Source organism: Petaurus breviceps, unplaced genomic scaffold (genome assembly GCF_028583685.1).
Source record: "Petaurus breviceps papuanus isolate PSGF00001 unplaced genomic scaffold, PetGlider_PUasm1.0 38, whole genome shotgun sequence".
NCBI lineage: Eukaryota > Metazoa > Chordata > Mammalia > Diprotodontia > Petauridae > Petaurus > Petaurus breviceps.
In genome coordinates, this window is record NW_027186304.1 from 89,512,699 (window position 1) to 89,530,198 (window position 17,500).

At 34.7% G+C, this 17,500-nt stretch overlaps 1 protein-coding gene across 5 annotated transcripts in view; it reads left to right on the forward strand.

The window, feature by feature from the left end:
- The window catches only part of ZFHX4 (zinc finger homeobox 4), a 239,808-nt gene that overhangs the window by 11,659 nt on the left and 210,649 nt on the right, over positions 1–17,500 (forward strand). The gene's annotated exons all lie outside the window — the stretch shown is intronic.

Here is a 17,500-nt window from a genome sequence, read left to right on the forward strand (position 1 = left end):
CAGCTGCATGAATTTCATATGTGATAGAACATTTTTTCCATTCAGTGTGAAATGTTCCTTCCTAAAAAACGTACACCAGACTCGCTTAATTTAGTCTGCTAAAAGAAATGCACATGAAAAAGGACAAAAGGCTCTTTAATCTCTGCAAGCTGTTTGTTTTTCTTCAAGATTCCTGTCTGTTTGGGTTTGAAAAGTCATGTTTATTGAGGAGATGATTCTGAGGTGTGACATTAAAATAATATATGATTTTTGGGCTAGTTGCTATTCTCCTGTTTAATTTGCAGAACTACTTTTTATGCCTGTCAAAACACACAGTTAATCTATTCTTATTTACTATTAATCTCAATAAAATTAATCTTAACTATGCTTTATTCATTGGCTTAAAATATCTAATTATATTCAATTAACTGCTGTCATAGTAATTAACATTGCTTAATTGCCTCTGCATATATTTATGTAAAGCTCATTAATTGCTGCTTGCTCTTTTTTCCCTCCTTTTCTGCTTTCCATTTTTGCTGTTGTCAGACCCTGACATCCAACCAAGTCTAGTTTTTGACCATTTTGAGCTTGCAGGGTCTGAGTATGTTAAAGACAGCAAATTATTTTCTGCCATTTTATTTAAGTGAATGTTATCTCATTCCTATATGCAGTTACTGGTTTTGCCTTTCAAAACAATAATCTGTTTATTCTCACCACCACCACTACCCCCACTCCAGAATATACCACACCATCCCTTGTCCCCCTGCTATAGTAGACACAAAAATATTTTCTGGCCTTGTTAGAAATATGAGAAGTCAGGTTAAGCTTTGTGTTTATAAATGAAGTGCCTTTCTATACCTGCCTTGGGGGCTGTACCCCCAAGGCAGAACTCTCCTGCTCCAGAACCACTCAAAGGGTTAAACACTTGGCCAAGGTTCAAACTAAAAAGCGCCCAGGGAAAGTGCATGTGAATATGTACAAGTTTCATGTAATTAGTGCTTAATTATATTAACATATGCAAATTGTCAACTTAGGAGCTTGTTGAGCTGGCAAAGATCAGCTAGGCACAATTGCTTTATTGTTCTGAAACAATAATGGATTTCAAGTTGGATTGTGGAAACACATAACTAGCTATCTAATTTAACTCATACCATGGTGAAATTTCATTAGTCTCCATGGAGACTGCTTTAATTGTGCTGACTAATGTTCTGGGCTGCAGAATGTCCTAAAAAGAAAGCGCTGTTTGCCTAATCCACCTTACAATGACACTTGTTTGTACATGTTTCCCTTGTGTGAAAATTTGCATATGCAAATAAATAGTTTCTCTGCCCCATTTGTCATGGCTGTTCATTACCCATGAAGAGGACATTGTTACTAGGCTGTTACTGAGTCTCCCAAGACAGGATAGTGTCAACCAGTCCAGCCACATTCTTTCATAATTTGTTTCTGATTAATAGACCAGAGTGAGTCTCATTCTATTCAGGCCTTTGCAGAGGGAAGGTCAGTTCTGTCACAGAAGAGAGTTCCTGCAGTAACTGAAGTTTCTCCCCTTCTTTTTCATTGGCTAACATAATCATATTTAAACTATGTATTCTTGCTCTCAGAATACTTCCACTAATAATTTCCAGTTTCCTAAAGCAAAAAGATAGAGAAATAAAGGAGATTCTAGTATTGGAATATTAATCCTGTTTTTGACAGAAAGGTAAACTGATATAATTGCTTTTCAGTTGGAGGAATGGGGGTTTATACAAGTGTGAAAGCATCGGAAAAGGATTAGCATTTTTTTGCATAATGAAAAGCTCTGTTGAATAGGGCACTGAATGGATGACTGAATGACTAAGATGAAAGGAAGATGAAAATGCAGTCTCCTCTTTTTTTATGCCTATGCTCAGCTCTCCCTAAAGTTATGTTTGTCCAAGACTTGAGAAAACAAGCATAGGCTCAGATTTCAGCAACTTTATAAGATGTCCTGAGTTTCCATCATCATGTGAAGTAATATGTATGATAATCGCACAGCTAGAGGACGATAAACATAGGTTCATATGTAGAAGAGTTTCAGAAACATGACAGGCTAGCCAAATATTGACTACTGGGCATCAAGAATTCTCAATATTTTACTTGAAAAAAAGTTATTTTAGAAGCTGACAACAGAATATAATACCTTATGTACATTTAATTCGGGAAGGATAAAATGTGTTTATGGAGAAGAGTGTTAAATATTTGTCTCAATTGTTGGAACAACATTTTGGGAAAAGTTGTATATTTCTAACTCTTAGGCAGTATTAAATGGCCTAAATGTTAAATGTTAAGTGGCCTGCCCCCCTTGGTATGGATTGAGTATAGGATAGGGGGACTGATGTAAAGAAGGAGGAGAAGGAAGTGGCTATCAAGTTTTTTTCTCAGCTTAGAGGTAAAGATAGGATTTTTATCTGTTAAACATCATCACCACCACCACCACCATCATCATCAGGAGTATGATGTATTTTTATTAAGTGAAAAAGTCTCCTCCCCATTCTTTCTTGGAGTGTTTTATCTTAACTTTTTCAAACATTTACAGTAGGTTTTCCCTTGTCACTAGTTAGGACTGTAACTGGTTCACAGTTGACAATGTGATCAGGGCTCCTAATGATGTTCTCTCAACAGTAATTAGGACAGTTAAAATACCATAAGTGTTGAGACACTTTCAAAGGTGGGAATTGGTTCTTTTGTGCATATGTAAATCAGATGCAGTGTGGATAATTATTTATATGTATGCATTTTAAATAGATTCTTTCCAGTTTCAGGTCACCATAATTATCAATTGAGAGCTACCACAGAGAAGTGTTGGCAGATTCCACAAGACATTAACCTGTCCCATTTGTTCCTAGTCTACAGAACTTGAATTAGGTTTTGTACATTAGAGGCATGATTGTTCCAGGACTGTTATTTTGGTTAGATGGAAACTTGGGAAATCAGAAGTGTTTTCATATAAATAAAATTGTAAGGGTTGCCTCTTGAGTGTGGAACTATTTGCTAGGAAAAGTGTTTGATCTTTGTTGTACAATGACCAAAACTCTTTACTAGAGTCTTTTTTTAAAAATTGGTAAAGAAATTCTGGGTTGTTTTAGAAACTTTTATGATTAACTTTAATGATATACTTTAAAGTATCTTTTAAAAGAACAAAAAAAAATCCACATGGTGGCTATTCTTTCAAACATGTAGAAGGGCTTATTAAGGTATTTCCATATGAAAAATGTGCTAATTTAAAAAATAAATTCATTTGTATTATAAAACATTGTTAACCAAGCACCGTGTGTTGTAACTGGCAGCTTTCCAGCCACTGTTGTACTGGATAACACATGGGTTAATAGTAGCTGATGTGATGTCTGCATTCTTACTGAATGGGCAAGAACCTAGAGTGCTCTGATACTGAGATTTTAAGATTTTAGAGAATGAGATGGGAAGCAGAGCGTATATTTATATGTGAAGAGATAGACACACGTGAGAACTTAAAAGCACATATTTTCTCTGGGTACTTGTTTCAATTATCCTTGATGATATAACCAAGATCACAGTGTCACTCACATTCCTTTAATAGACAAAGTCAAATTGTCTTTTAATGAGGATTCACTGTCATTATTTTTTGGTATAAAGATTTCATTTTTTTTGCAACATTAATGTATATATAATACAATACTAATACTTTAATTTATTAATTAATTCATTAGTTCCTGAAGCTCAAAACTTGCTTTGAAAAGTTTGCAGCTTCCAGCACCGTATAAGGATTCTAGCTTAGGAGTATTTCCCGCTGTCTCCCACTTTCCAAATACTTAAACAATGTATAAGTGAAACAAATATGTATCATAAAGTATTTTAATATATGTGCACAATTGATTAATTATTATCTATAAAACATAGTAGGAAGGTTTTTTTTCTTTCTAATGGGATAATATAGACAGACATAGATAAATGGATAATTGAGAGAGAGAGAGAGAGAGAGAGAGAGAGAGAGAGAGAGAGAGAGAGAGAGAACTTTAAGGTTTACAAAGAGCTTTTCCTTTGCAAAAATTCTGTGAAGTAAGTGGTATAAGTATTATCTCCAACTTTTACATGAAGAAATCGGGGCTCTAAAAGTTGAAGTAACTTACCTGTGATTGCATAGCTATGAGATGGGATCTGAATCCAGACCTCTTAAATCCCAAATCCAGAGTCTATCTATTCTATTACACTGCCTGCCAATTTCCTTATCCATCTCACAATCCTTAAGAAAAATCTTTAAAAATAGGAATTTTTAGTAGACTGAATTAGTTGATGTCATAATGATCTAAAGGTCAGAAGTAGTAGTATCTATGTAGGTGTTCTAGTACTTCAGGTCAATAGTTTTAAAACCAAATTCCATGTATGATCAAGGAAGAATAGAAATTCCTTTGCTAAAATGTGTTTTAGTACAGAATACAATAGTATGTGTACACTGATCACACAATGACATGTATTTTAACATATAAAATATCTCCCCATAAAGATGAATTTTGTATGAGTTCTATTTCCATTCTAGCTGGAATATCAAGAAAGCATTCTGCATGAATTAACTCTAAATCATATTAACCAGAAAAAAATGACTTTAAGGTAAAAATATACAATTTATAACCTTCCAAAAAATCTATTTTCTTTACCAAAAGAATAAAGGAAGTGCATAGTTTTAATAATATTCAAATACAGAAACATATGAACTTCTGTGTGCCACCTGGTTGTTATTAAAGAAAGGGTGGAGAGTGGAGTTTTTCTGATAGGGGGTTATGACTCACCCCATTTATTTTGGGGACCCCATGTAATTGTAGATTGAAAATATCTAATCATTTTCAGTTTGAGACTTTGACACCACTTCATGAAATTAGGAAGGCCATTCCCACATGGAAACTTTAGGTTTTCTTTAGAAAGTTCAGATTTGTTGTAATGAAAAGAATAATGTACCTGGGGTCAAAGGACCCAAATTCTAGTCCTAGATTTATTACTGCCTAGCTGTGTGACTTTGGGCAGATCTCTATACCTCTCTCTGGGCCTCAGTTTTATTACCTATAAAGTAATGGAGTTGAACTGCATACTTCTAACTCTTAAAAATTATATGATTCTCTGATTATTTTTTACTTATATACAGCTATGGTTTAATGACTATATATTTTCTTGATCACCATAAGCAAATATACATATATATATATTCAACATATGCTTTACCCATGTATGCCAATAGATATTCTTACTTATGACATATGAGTCATTCAAATATGTATGTTGCATATACATACATGCATATGTGTGTGAATATTCAAACAATCTTCCTGATCAATAAAAAAAGTTTGTAAAGGTGGTGACATATACATATTGATGTAGTTGATTATCTCTTCTTTTTCTTTCATCATGTATGGGCTCTGTTATCCTAAGAGACTTCCTTGGTGTTCCCTGAAATCCTAAATCGAGTAATCACGATGACAAAAGTGATGGAAACCAACTCTTATGTTCAATGTTCGATGAAACTTACCTTGTTATATGTGGAAATATGATGACTGATGGAAGACATGCCTTTCAATATTTCAAGAACTTTGAGGGAAAAGAGGCAGTAGTCTTGCTCTTTGTGGTTTTAATGGGCAAAAGGAGAACCTCTTGATAGGAGATACATAGAAGCAGGTTTAGGCTTATGATAAAAAAATTCTAATGATATCCAGTAATGAAATGAATAGCTTTATAAGATTCCCATTATTAAAGTCATTCAAACAAAGGTTAGATAGACATCTGTAAAGGATGCTACAGGAAAGGTTCTGGCATTAGATGGAAGATTGTATAGGTAAAAATCTGAATTCCCAACTGATGGTAAGATTTGGTAATTCTGTAATTTGTGAATTGAAGAGATTGTCTTACATAGTATATATCAGAGGGAAAAAAAGTTTTGGTTTCATTATAAGATGAAAGGGGACATAAAGATTAAGACAATGCTATGGCTCTTTTACATATATTTAGGGGGGCAGTATGGTTTAGGAGCAAGAGCGATACCTGTAGAGTCAAAAGACCTACATTCAAACCCAAACCCAGCTACATTTATCTTTGTGACCGTGGACAAATTGTTTAATCATTTTGGCCACAGCTTCTTCACCTGTCATATGAGAAGTTTGGTGTAAATGAACACTAAGGTCTCTTCCAGTTCTAAAATAAAGGTCATAAACTTTAGAATTATCATACTACAATGCTCATTTAAAATGTGCCAAGATATCTTCAGGGAAAAATACATCCCTGTAGTGGAATAAGCAGTGTCAACAGGATGTTTTAATGAAGAAGGAAAGGAAGAGAAACAAAGCTTAAAATCATTAATTTGGAGCTAGGAAGGACCTTAGAGACTATCTAATTCAACTCTCATTTTACAGAGGAGGAAAATGAGGGTCATGTGTTAGGTGACTTGTCCAAGGTCACACAAGATAGTAAATGATAGAGGTAGTATTTTTTTTTTCTTTTTCTTTCAATCACTGGGCTGTATTGCTAGGACTCTAGGGATACAAAGACAAATATGAAACAGGGCCTTCCTTCAGGGAATTTAAATCCTATAGCTATCTGCCCACATGCATTGACCTTCTACCATCACAGGATAGTTTGGTTCTGTGGAATGTCCCCAAGTTAAAGGGAATTCCAGGATAATCACCACTGCAAAGGATTCTAATGAGATGGACTTATTTTCTTGGCTTATGGAATTCATAAGTTTGAACTATACAGCTGAATGGGTTCTATTTAAGTTCAATATGATTTAAATGAGATTTGAACTCCCAGTACCTTCCTGATTGTGACTTACTCTCTTGTGAGTTTTTTAAATAGATAACTTTTTAGGACTATACTAGACTTCTTATGATCATCTTGGGTATAGTGGTTAAAGTCTTGGGATTCAAATCAGAAAGAACTTCCTCTGACAACTTACTAGCTGTGTGACCATAGGCAAATGACTTAACCTCTCTGAGATTTCTCATTTGTAAAAGGAGCAGGTTGGACTAAATGACTTCTAAGGTCACTTCCAACACTAAGTCTATGATCCCATGAACAAAACTGACTGGAATTTTTGATGTTTCATCCTATTGAATAGCTGTGTAAGTTGGTTTTACAACCTTTGTCCAATTGAAATACTTTTTTTTTTGAGGAAAACAGTATAAATTTATTTTACAAATAGAAAAATAATTTTAGTACTCCTGTTCTAGGTTCTGCTTACACATAATCTGCTTCATAGTGCTCAGGATATGTCAATATTTGTGTATATTTGAACTAAGTTCGTTGGAATTTAACCCATGAAAGGAAAAAAATAAAGATAATATTGATAGTAATTTTAATGCAGAAAAGTATGCTATCCAATTTCTTTATGCAATCTAGAGAATATTTCTAGTTCTGGCCCTCAGTTTCCTCTTCTGTAAAATGAAGAGATTGAATTAGATAGTCCTTAAGGTCCTTTCCAGATCCAAGATTTTGTGATTCTATGATATTAATTTGATAGCTACTTAGAATCCACTTGCAGTTTATTGTTACTATTATTTCCCAAGGCAAAGAAGGTAGTTTATAAAGTTGTCCTTTCTCTCCAGTTTCTAGATGGCTGTGGGATAGGCAGAAAAAAAGGATAAGTATAGCTAACTTTTCTAGTTGACTCATTGGAAAGGTGAAGACTTGAGGGGAAAATGGGTTGAAATGTTTGGTTTTTGAAATGAAGCAGGGTTCAGATTAGGCACCGTTAAGGTTTGCCAGGAGCTGCTGGTCCTAGAAGCCTGTTTAAGAGCTCACTGTCAACAAGGAAATCGTGGGCAGCACTTAAAGTGGCTCACCTCTGATTTATTCATAAACCTCACACGAGCACTTGGCTTTGTTCTTGCTCTGGTAAGGGGGAACTGATGCCAATAAGAACAGGAGTAAAGAGCTTCTTGCATGGTCTAAAAGTGAATAGCTCTCCACCTCAAAGCCTGACCTCCATTCCAGAGATCTGTTGGGTTACAGTTGACTCTGTCTGTCTAGATGTGTATCCTCAGATGAATTTCAAGAAGAGGTTACAAGAAATACACACTTTGTAAACTCTCTAGATGTAACAGGAACTTAGCTTCTTAGCCCAACACTTGGAATACTACACTATTTGAACACTTATATGTTTTGCTTTTTATTGAAAATCAAATTCAAATCTGAGCACTAAGATTCCTAAAAATTACATTCTTTTAAAAGACTGATTTTTTAAAGATCCATGAATGTAAAAGAAGTTTAAATTTGGAAAACGATGTATTGCAGTAGGACTAAAGAAATGAGCTCATTTGTGTAATTGCCATATGTATCTGAGAAGTGTTATTTGTGTTTATATAAAAATTATAGAGTGGTTCTATAAGCCCACAGTGGGGGAAGGGACTTTTAAAAGACAGTCAACTGGCATGTTTGCACTGGGGCAAAGGTTGAGTACAGTTCTTTAAATCCCCAGAGCAACATTTAGTTAATGCTCGCCTTTTATTTTTTCTTATCCTGTCCACGTTTGATTTCCCCTTTTCTTTTTGATGGTTTGTTTCTTATTACTTAGGGTTAAGATATTTTAAAATTTACTCAGATTTTCACAAGACATTAACCAAAAGGAGTCATATTAGGAGATAGTGATGAGAGTTAATGATATATCTTTAGATAAAGCAGTTCTCGTGTGCAATCTGATCAGAGCCATCAGCTCATTTGTCATGGCTGAAGTGAAAATGTCAGGACCAATGAGTGTATGAGTGCTGAAGGGGGCGAAAGGGCTTTTGGAGACACTCTTGTGCTGGGAGTAGGCCATGGCTTAGATTCAGCTCTAGGGAAATGCTGGGATTAGCCAACTCTGTGCACAAATCCCTAGCATAACAGAATTAGTTGTGAAAGGGGGTGGGGGGGAGAAACAACAATAATATATTGCTATAGAATTGTTTTAGTCTGGGGTACAATAACATGCAAAGGAGTGAAATAATTTATTAAAATTACTTAAAGTGATGTGATTTCATACAGGCTCCTTGAAAAAATAAGAACAGGATTGGCATGGAGTACCAAAGGAAAGTACAGCTTAACATATATTCAAATCTTGACTTTTAAAATATCAAAATAAGTATGATCCCCTCCAAAAGCATAAGGCTGTTGTTCCAGGGAGATCTTTTTTTGTTGCTGCTCAGATAACATTCTGCCAAAAGGTACATTAGACAACACAGTAGAATGGAAGTTAATACTTGATTTAAATAACAATACTTGGTACTGAGATACTTGTTGCATTGTTTAGTTTGTACAAAACCAAGAAGCTAACCTTTCTTTGTGCTGTCTTCATTCTGCAACTTTAATTGAAAAGTAACTTATTTTCACTAACTACAGAAGTTCTTATCTTTGACAGACCAAGTCTAACAGATTTATTTCATTTTGGGTACAGTGAACTGTTCTCTTTTAGATAATGTGCCCATACAACCTTTTCTTGTTTAATTCTATTGATTTACAGCGTTAACGTGAAATAATCTGATACCTGTTTCCTGCCCTTTGAGTATTTGTAGTCAAAGAGGCTGATTAGTTTTTTTTTCCAGCTCTTTAGCTGTTTTAAATGTATAATTATCATTGCATGTCATTTGATAGCTGCACTAATTGCTGCCAACCATTGTCTGTTTGCACTTAATGCTGAAACCTGATCAACATCCTGCTTTGGTTGATGTTTGGTGGTAAACTTTAATTAACTCTTATTGCATTGAAGAAGAGTTCAGTCTCAGTGCTAACTAATCATTTACCTTCATTATGTCCTGACAGCTCCACTTGTTCTTGGTCCTAATAGATACACCAGTCAGTAAATAAACCTGCAAACCTTCATGCCTTGAAGTTGTTCCACACTGATATTTTGCTGCTTAAAGTATAAAATAATTGGCCATAAATGATCATTTAGTTAGTTCAGTACCTCAACTTTTGCAGGCACTGATCTTAAATTGCCTCTTTCATGCAAGACAATTTCATTTTCATAGAAATTGCAGATTTAAGATAACATTATTTCTTCAACATGGTTCCTCTATACATGCATCTTTTGAATCAATACAATTAAGCTTGTCTCCTGTTGGAATTCTTGTAATTATTTTTTCCTGAAATACTTTTCCTGTAATGATATTGAAGTTAAAGTAATCAGGTTACCAGCAGATCATGTAAAATTCAACTCAGAATTGCTGACTGCTTGATTTTAATTTGTCTGACATCAAGTTTGTTTGAGAAGGGATAATATGTGGGTAAACCAAGGAGCTTATAATTATGGTGGACATTTGTTTATAATGAAATCTAATTAAAGTTCATACATTTTAAAACACAAAAGTTAATTACTGAATTGCTCACTTCACTTATGCACAGCAATCAAATTAACTTTCAGTGCAAAATATGTCAAAAGACTACTCAAAACAAAAACAAAATGGCCAACTAAGCTTGGTTCTAAAAAAAACCCAAACTTACCATTATCTCATGCATAAAAGGTAGCTGAATTACACCTTGGTAAAAAGCAAACAAAAACCCCTCATTCACTTAGACATAATACTCTTCTTAATAAAAAACATTTAAGTAGAAGGGGAAAAAAGATAACTTTCTTTGGTAGGGATAATGCTTTTATTTAAAGATGCACAGTGAGGAGTATTAGATATTGACTTTTAAAAGTATGCAACCATATATTTATCCTATATTAACATCTTTCATTAAAACTTTTCAAAGTATGCGAAGATGAGCATTATTTAGGGAATAGGGGTGTTTACTTGAACAACTGGCTTATTATTATTGTTATGCATCTATTTCAGCTAGGGTAACCCTGCAAGCTAATATTTTTTTTTAAATGCACTTAAGCATTGGTTTATGGCATTAGTTGTGAAAGACAGACTTGTGAATCATTGATCAAAATAATTTTATAATTACTTTCAAAACCAAAATTTAAGTTGATTAAGCCAATGTTACCTTAAAGACTGTATATGAATAAAAATAACTTATTCTTATTTGCCTTTCTTTGTAACATGCGGAACATATGAATATTAATTGTGTGTGTGCTATTTTTCTTTTAACTAGGCTGAACATAGTGGTAAATCTTGTAACTTTAGAAGTTGGATCTTTAATGAGTAATTCAGATTTTCTTAATGGCTTTAACTTTGTGATACAAAAACATTCTATTCTCAATACTAAGATTTTTTTCAGGTATAATGGATTAGATTGTCATCCTCTAAAGACTAGAAACAGTAGCATAAGGGGGATGGGGATCTCATTGTGAACATGATTCATATATTTACAAAATTATTAAGACTATTACCTTCTTTTAAGGAAAGAAAATGTAGTCTACACTTGAGTATCATGTTTAGCAGGTTTTTAAACTAAAAAACTTTCAAATATAACAGGGTTTTTGGTGGGGGTAGAGGGATAGGGATAGAGAAGGGTGAAAGGGAAAATATGGAGACTTTTCATTAATGAGAAATTTGTAAAATTGAGAGTAATTTACATAACCTTTGAGTATTTTTGGAGTGCATATTGTATGTGTTATAATGGCAGACATGATTGATTTGTAGATTAATATTTATTTAGGAAAAGGAAAATCAAAAGGATTAAATAGTCATCACTTTAACTCTTATACTACTTTGCATAGAAGAGACAAAGGGAAGTGATTAATGCTTAAGGCTGACTGGGTCACTATCATTCAGATGCACCTTCTTTCAAAAAAGAAAAAGGAAAAAAGTCGGTATATCCTCCCAGTATTGGCAAACAACAGCTTTCTAGTAATACTTTAGCTGATTAGGACATCCTTATCCATTAATGAAGCAATCACTACAAAGCCCTAGTGTCAGCTGGAATACTAGCAAAACAGTATCAAAGAAAGAATCAGAAAGAAGTACTGCACATAATTACAGTTCATGTCCTTGTCTCACACCAATGCAAACTATTAATTTTCAATTAGAATGAATATGGAAATTAGAAATCAAATGGATTGGTTAAAAGAACCCAAGTTTGTTTACAGAGGTAACATAAGTAATGGGCCCATCTTGAATACTGATTATGAAATTTTCTTTCCTGAAACAACAACAAAAAAATGAGTCACACTGTACTATAGTTAAGCTGAGAATGCTGATCCTTCTCTGAAGGGAAAGCAGCTGGAGGAGTTTCATTAAAATTGTGGAAAGTAAAGAAGTAAAACAACTCTTCTCCCCAGTCATAATTGCATTTAAAAGAACCATACCTATTTCTAAGATGTTCCTTTTCCTAGCAGTGCTAAAGCATGCACATGTATATGTATGTGGGGGCATTATGAGAACTATTAATTAAACCATTGACTGGAGGGGCTATGCAGAATGGACCCAGGGAGAAAGAAAAAATAAAAAGGAGAGACAGACAGAAAGAAGGACAGAGAAGAAGGGGAGAGAGAAAAGAAAGGCAGAGAGGAGGGGGGCGGAGAGAGAGGGGGAGGGAGAGGGAGAGGGAGAGGGAGAGGGAGAAGAAGAAGGAGGAGGAGAAGGAGAAGAGAGGGGAGAGAGACAGACAGACATGGGATTTGTTTATAGTAGTGAAGAAAAAAAATCTGTGTTGATAAGTAATTTAGGTTCTAATGATGGAAAGACAAGGAAAATGGGAAAAAAACCATGTAGTTGAACAGCACACTTTGGTTCATCTTGGGTAAACTTTCCCTTTTTGTCTTTTAAAATGGTCAGGTTTTAAATGCATAATCTATTTGGTTACATCCCTCTATTCAACCTTAATTACCTTCTCCCCTTTGTCGTGACATGGGTGGAAAGTTTCTGCCCTGTCTGGAGAGGTCGTCACACATTCTTTTGCAGTCTCTTCATTAATTCCTCCTTGCAGAAGCATTTTCTATCGTGCTGGGAAGGTAGAAGGGTGTAATAGAAGAGCCCTGAAACATCAGCAGGAAGCTCTAAGCTGGTTAATGCAGTATAATTGTCTGGACATAGACTGGTCTTTGTTTGTGTGGTTCACTTCGAATCAGCTGTAATTAACTCCAGAGTGTTTCCAGATTGCCAGCAAAGAAAAATTACAGCTTTTCTGTTTTAAATTGGAAAGCTCACAAACATTAACTATGCAGATTGCTTTTACTTTGATATATTTCTATCCTGCAAGAAAAAAGCTTATTTGGCTCTTTCCTCCCCCCTAAAAATGTGCTTTTGTTAAGTTATTTGATTTAGTGTCTATTAGAGTATAATGGTTACTTAATAGTCTGGTTTAAAGCCATTTTACTTAATATTTTCAATTCTCTGATACATCTGTATTTGCCTTCACTTTTGGTAATTCTTAAGTTTTTAACACTATATTGGAAGAAAGTTACACAACTGATGTTATGAAGTAATAAATAACTACTTAGGAAAGATGGAGTAAAAGATGGCTTCCTTGTCCTTCATCTTCCTACAATTCTTCACCCCCAAGTTCTCTCCCCCTCCTTCCCATTTTCAACAATTCTGAAGTCCCATCTAAAAAGTGTCCTGGGGCAGCTATGACCCTCACACAGGTACTTTACCTGTGTCTTACTATTTCAGAAGAGAGGTTGTGAAAAAAGAGCTGCTCATCTTATGGTCAGCACACCACACCCAGCTAAAAGGAACCACTATATAGTAGTTTATAATTATAGATTCCAATATGGGCCAAAATGAGGTAGCTGGGTGAGCAAGTTTAGCTAATGCATCTAATAATACTGTGCTGTACACAAAAGATCTGTCAGCAACTGATGCAAAAAAAAAAAAAAAGTCCAGCCAAAATCTTTTTTCCCCCTCCTTTCTTCTGAATTTAACAATAAGGAATTTAAGCCTCGATGTGGCTTTAGCAACCAAAGAAAAGAAGCTCTTGGTGTCTGCATAATACCACTTTGATGGATTTTTTCATCAGTCCTCTGTACGTGGCAACAAATAAACAAGTATAATTATACTTGTGAAGGTCTATTCATTGCTTTGTCAGGATTAGATATATGTGGCGTTTTCACACTGGGCCTCTCTTTTGTCTTTGCCTAACTCACTATGACATATTGATAGAGGATTTGGTATGGGGAAAAGGCCACAGCAGAGACAGTGATGACCTTTTGGAAACTTGATATAATTCAAGGATTTTTATTATTTTCTTTCTCTCTCTCTTTTTTTAAAGTTTTATAACTTGTTATGAAATTCCATTGTAAGTGGGCAACTTTTAACCCATTTGAAACAGAGTAAATAAAGACTCAGAGTGTTAGGAGATAGCTAAAGAGCAGATGGGAATAAAAACAATAGGCTAAGGAGCCCATTGGTCTTCTTTCCCAGCACTTAGCACTGTGGCTAACCTAGCATTCCTTTCCCATTATTCTATCCTCTTGATCAGATCACGTTCTTTTTAATCATTTCACAAACACTGTCTCACTGGACCATAGAAGAGGTCTGGGACAATCTCAATTAAAAAAAAAAAAACAGAGGTAATACTGGCATTTCTAATTCTTTGTTCTAATGGGAACTCTGTATTCTAAATGCAGAGGAATTCTTCTATTGTTCAAAAAGCACCCCCACCCCCACCACCCCCCTGCCCTTCCCCTTTCATTAGCAAATCTCCTTGTAGGTGGGTTTGGTAATTTAGCTGAGCAGAGTTTAGAGAACAGTGACTTCAGGAGCAAAGGAGAGGTAGCAATATAAGTTCTTTTCTGAATACTGACCACTAGTTCTGAAAAAGGAATTTACGTGATCAAAGTCACTGACCTTGTGAATGACTGAGAATATCCAATTTTTTTTAAAGTTAAATTAATTCTAAGCAGACCAGCAGGTATGTATGTATCTCTCTGGATTTAGCACTGGAACATTATTGCATTTGTTATATTTGTTTTCTTTTTTATAACTTTGGTAATTTTCTAAAAGAACTTTTGATATACCCTACAAATTATGGAAATGGAAATGGGTAAGGACAGTATAATAAACAGTTTAAACTGCATGGAAACTTTTAAAGTGGCTTAAACTTGTTGTATAGTCATTTTAGAATGAGTTAGTTTTGTGAAAGCTCAGTAGTGTACTTTGTCCTGTGTTTATTTTGACGTATAAAACTTCTGCCTAAGTTTCTAAAGATGGATCTCTGTAGCAAAAGAAGGTTCTTTTTTGACTAATGACAGTGACCTCGCGGAGCAGACATAGTCACTTTCATTTTACACACCCGACTGTAGAAATCTTTAAAAGTAATTTTATTCAAATAAATCGAGAATAAACATTGCCACAAAGATAGCAAACAGTCGAAATATAAAAATACATGTGACAATTGAAGTATTTTCCTCATCTGGTCAAAGAAGTCATTTACTTTCATTAGAATGAAACCTACTTTTGTTTTCACAATCATATTATAAGAAGCTGATGAAATTGCTTAAAGTTTCTGATTAACGTGTAACTTGTTGAAAAGGGATTGATAAATCATTTGTATGAAATAATTTACAATTAATTTAATGAAAAAAGCACTATCACATGACTATGATGCATTGATTTAGCCACTGCTGCCATCAACAGTGTAGTGAACTTTTCTGCAAAATATATAATCATTTTTATGGTTTTCTTTCTCCCTTGCTCACACACATAATTGTGCTGTGGCAAATTTTTGGAAATTAAGTTGAGTTCTTTTAAGTCGCAGAAAGGGAAAGTATGACAGAGGCTATTTTGTGCTGTGAAATGGTGAAATTTTATACATAGATATATGTGTAATAGGATATAATCTGTAGTAAGGATATATATGTATACTTACACATATATTCATATAATGTCTGCCCAGAATTACCAAATGATATTTGAAATACAGCCTTGATGTCCATGACTCTTGTTAGCAATTATTTTGGTATGCTGAATGCTATATAGTACAGACTCTTTCAAGTAATGAAGAAAAAAGCTCAAAAGTTTTCCTCCAAAAACAGTGTAATTTGTAGAAAAGCTTCATTTGTACCAAGGCATCTTACTTTTTACTGTAAGCCCTCCTCCCCACCCCCATACAAGACAGCTGTAATTTGTCTAATGCAACATCCATTAAAAAAAAAAAACAGAAATTCATATACAAACTGGGTTACAGAATTTTAACACTTTTTCTGTAACAGTCAATGCACCATCACTTACAAATGCTACTGCTGCTTTCAATCCATAGATCCTCTTTCCTGATCTCCTTTTACCCTAGTAGTGGGTATTGTTTGGGGCACTCTGGTTGCCTTTTTAGTTTGTTCTTGCTTGTGCAGAACTGCAAAGGTAAACAGTCCTGTTTGTAGATTAATTAGGAAATTATTAGGTTTTCATGCTCATAGTTATCAGATTATTTCAACTGGTTTTTAAAACTGCATGCATGCTATGTGGATAATTAACCTGAAGCTCATCAATGATTAAAATTACACACTAAGCTTTGTGATGTTTGATTCAGGAGCAATTAGCCTGTCATTTTAGCCATCTCAGAGACCAAAATGAATTTTGATTCATTTTCCAACTATGTAAATCTTCTGATGTATCCTAAACTGATCACTTCCTCTCTTTGATTTAACTGACAAGATTAGATTTGATTACAGTAAAAAGAGAATTAAACAGCTATTCTTCATACTTAATATCTCAGTGACCTTCACTGACGCTTTTATTCTTCAAGGATTTTTTTTTTAAGAATTTGTTAAGCACATAATATTGGTGAGAGGCTTGGTTTTTCTTAGTTTAGTTTGTTTTTTTTCTTTTTTTTTTCCAGTCTATACCTTCTCCCACTGTGAAGACTGTATATAATAGTTTCCTTGGAGGGGGCAGGAGTATAAAACAAATGAATTGTTTTATGAGTATCATTTGTCATAATAGAACAAAGGTATATTCATTTATTTTAGAAGTTTTCAGAATGTATTTAGAGTTTTGCCATGTTTAATTGGAAAGTTACCTATTTCACTGATTATTGTCACATATATTGACTTGGAGTGATAAGTATTATCAGTTTTATCATATGAATGGTTACTTACCTACTTCATAAAGGTAGACAGATCCTATGTCCTAGGCTGAGAGCAAACACTAAAGTTTCAGGCCACTCAGCTATTGTGTACAGTGCCATCATTCTGCAAACTGAGAGATCTGCAAGGACTCAGGGAAGCTTAAGCTGTAATCAAGCTACTATTACAGTAGCTGGAGACTTGTGGGCTCTCTTTTCTCTCTCTCTCTCTTTCTCTCTCTCTCTCTCTCTCTCTCTCTCTCTCTCTCTCTCTCTCTCTCTCTCTCTCTCTATCTCTCTCTATCTCTGCGTCTCTCTCTCTGTCTCTGTCTCTCTCCTCTTTCTCCACCCCACCCTGTCTTTGTCTCTACCTCTGTCTCTGTCTCTGTCTCTGTCTGTCTCTCTCTCACACACACAAAATGAAGGGGGACAGACTTTTAACCAATGTGTGTCCACCTTTCCTCTGGTGCTTCACCCTGCTGCCAGAAACTGATATGGCTTTTATAAAGTGCATCTTGTTCTCAACAAAGGGAGTTTATGGTCTAAGATGCCTGCCTGCAAAAAAATGATTGAAGGATTTTCATCAGTTGTGCTTGCGTATGATTTGTTAAGCTAGGGG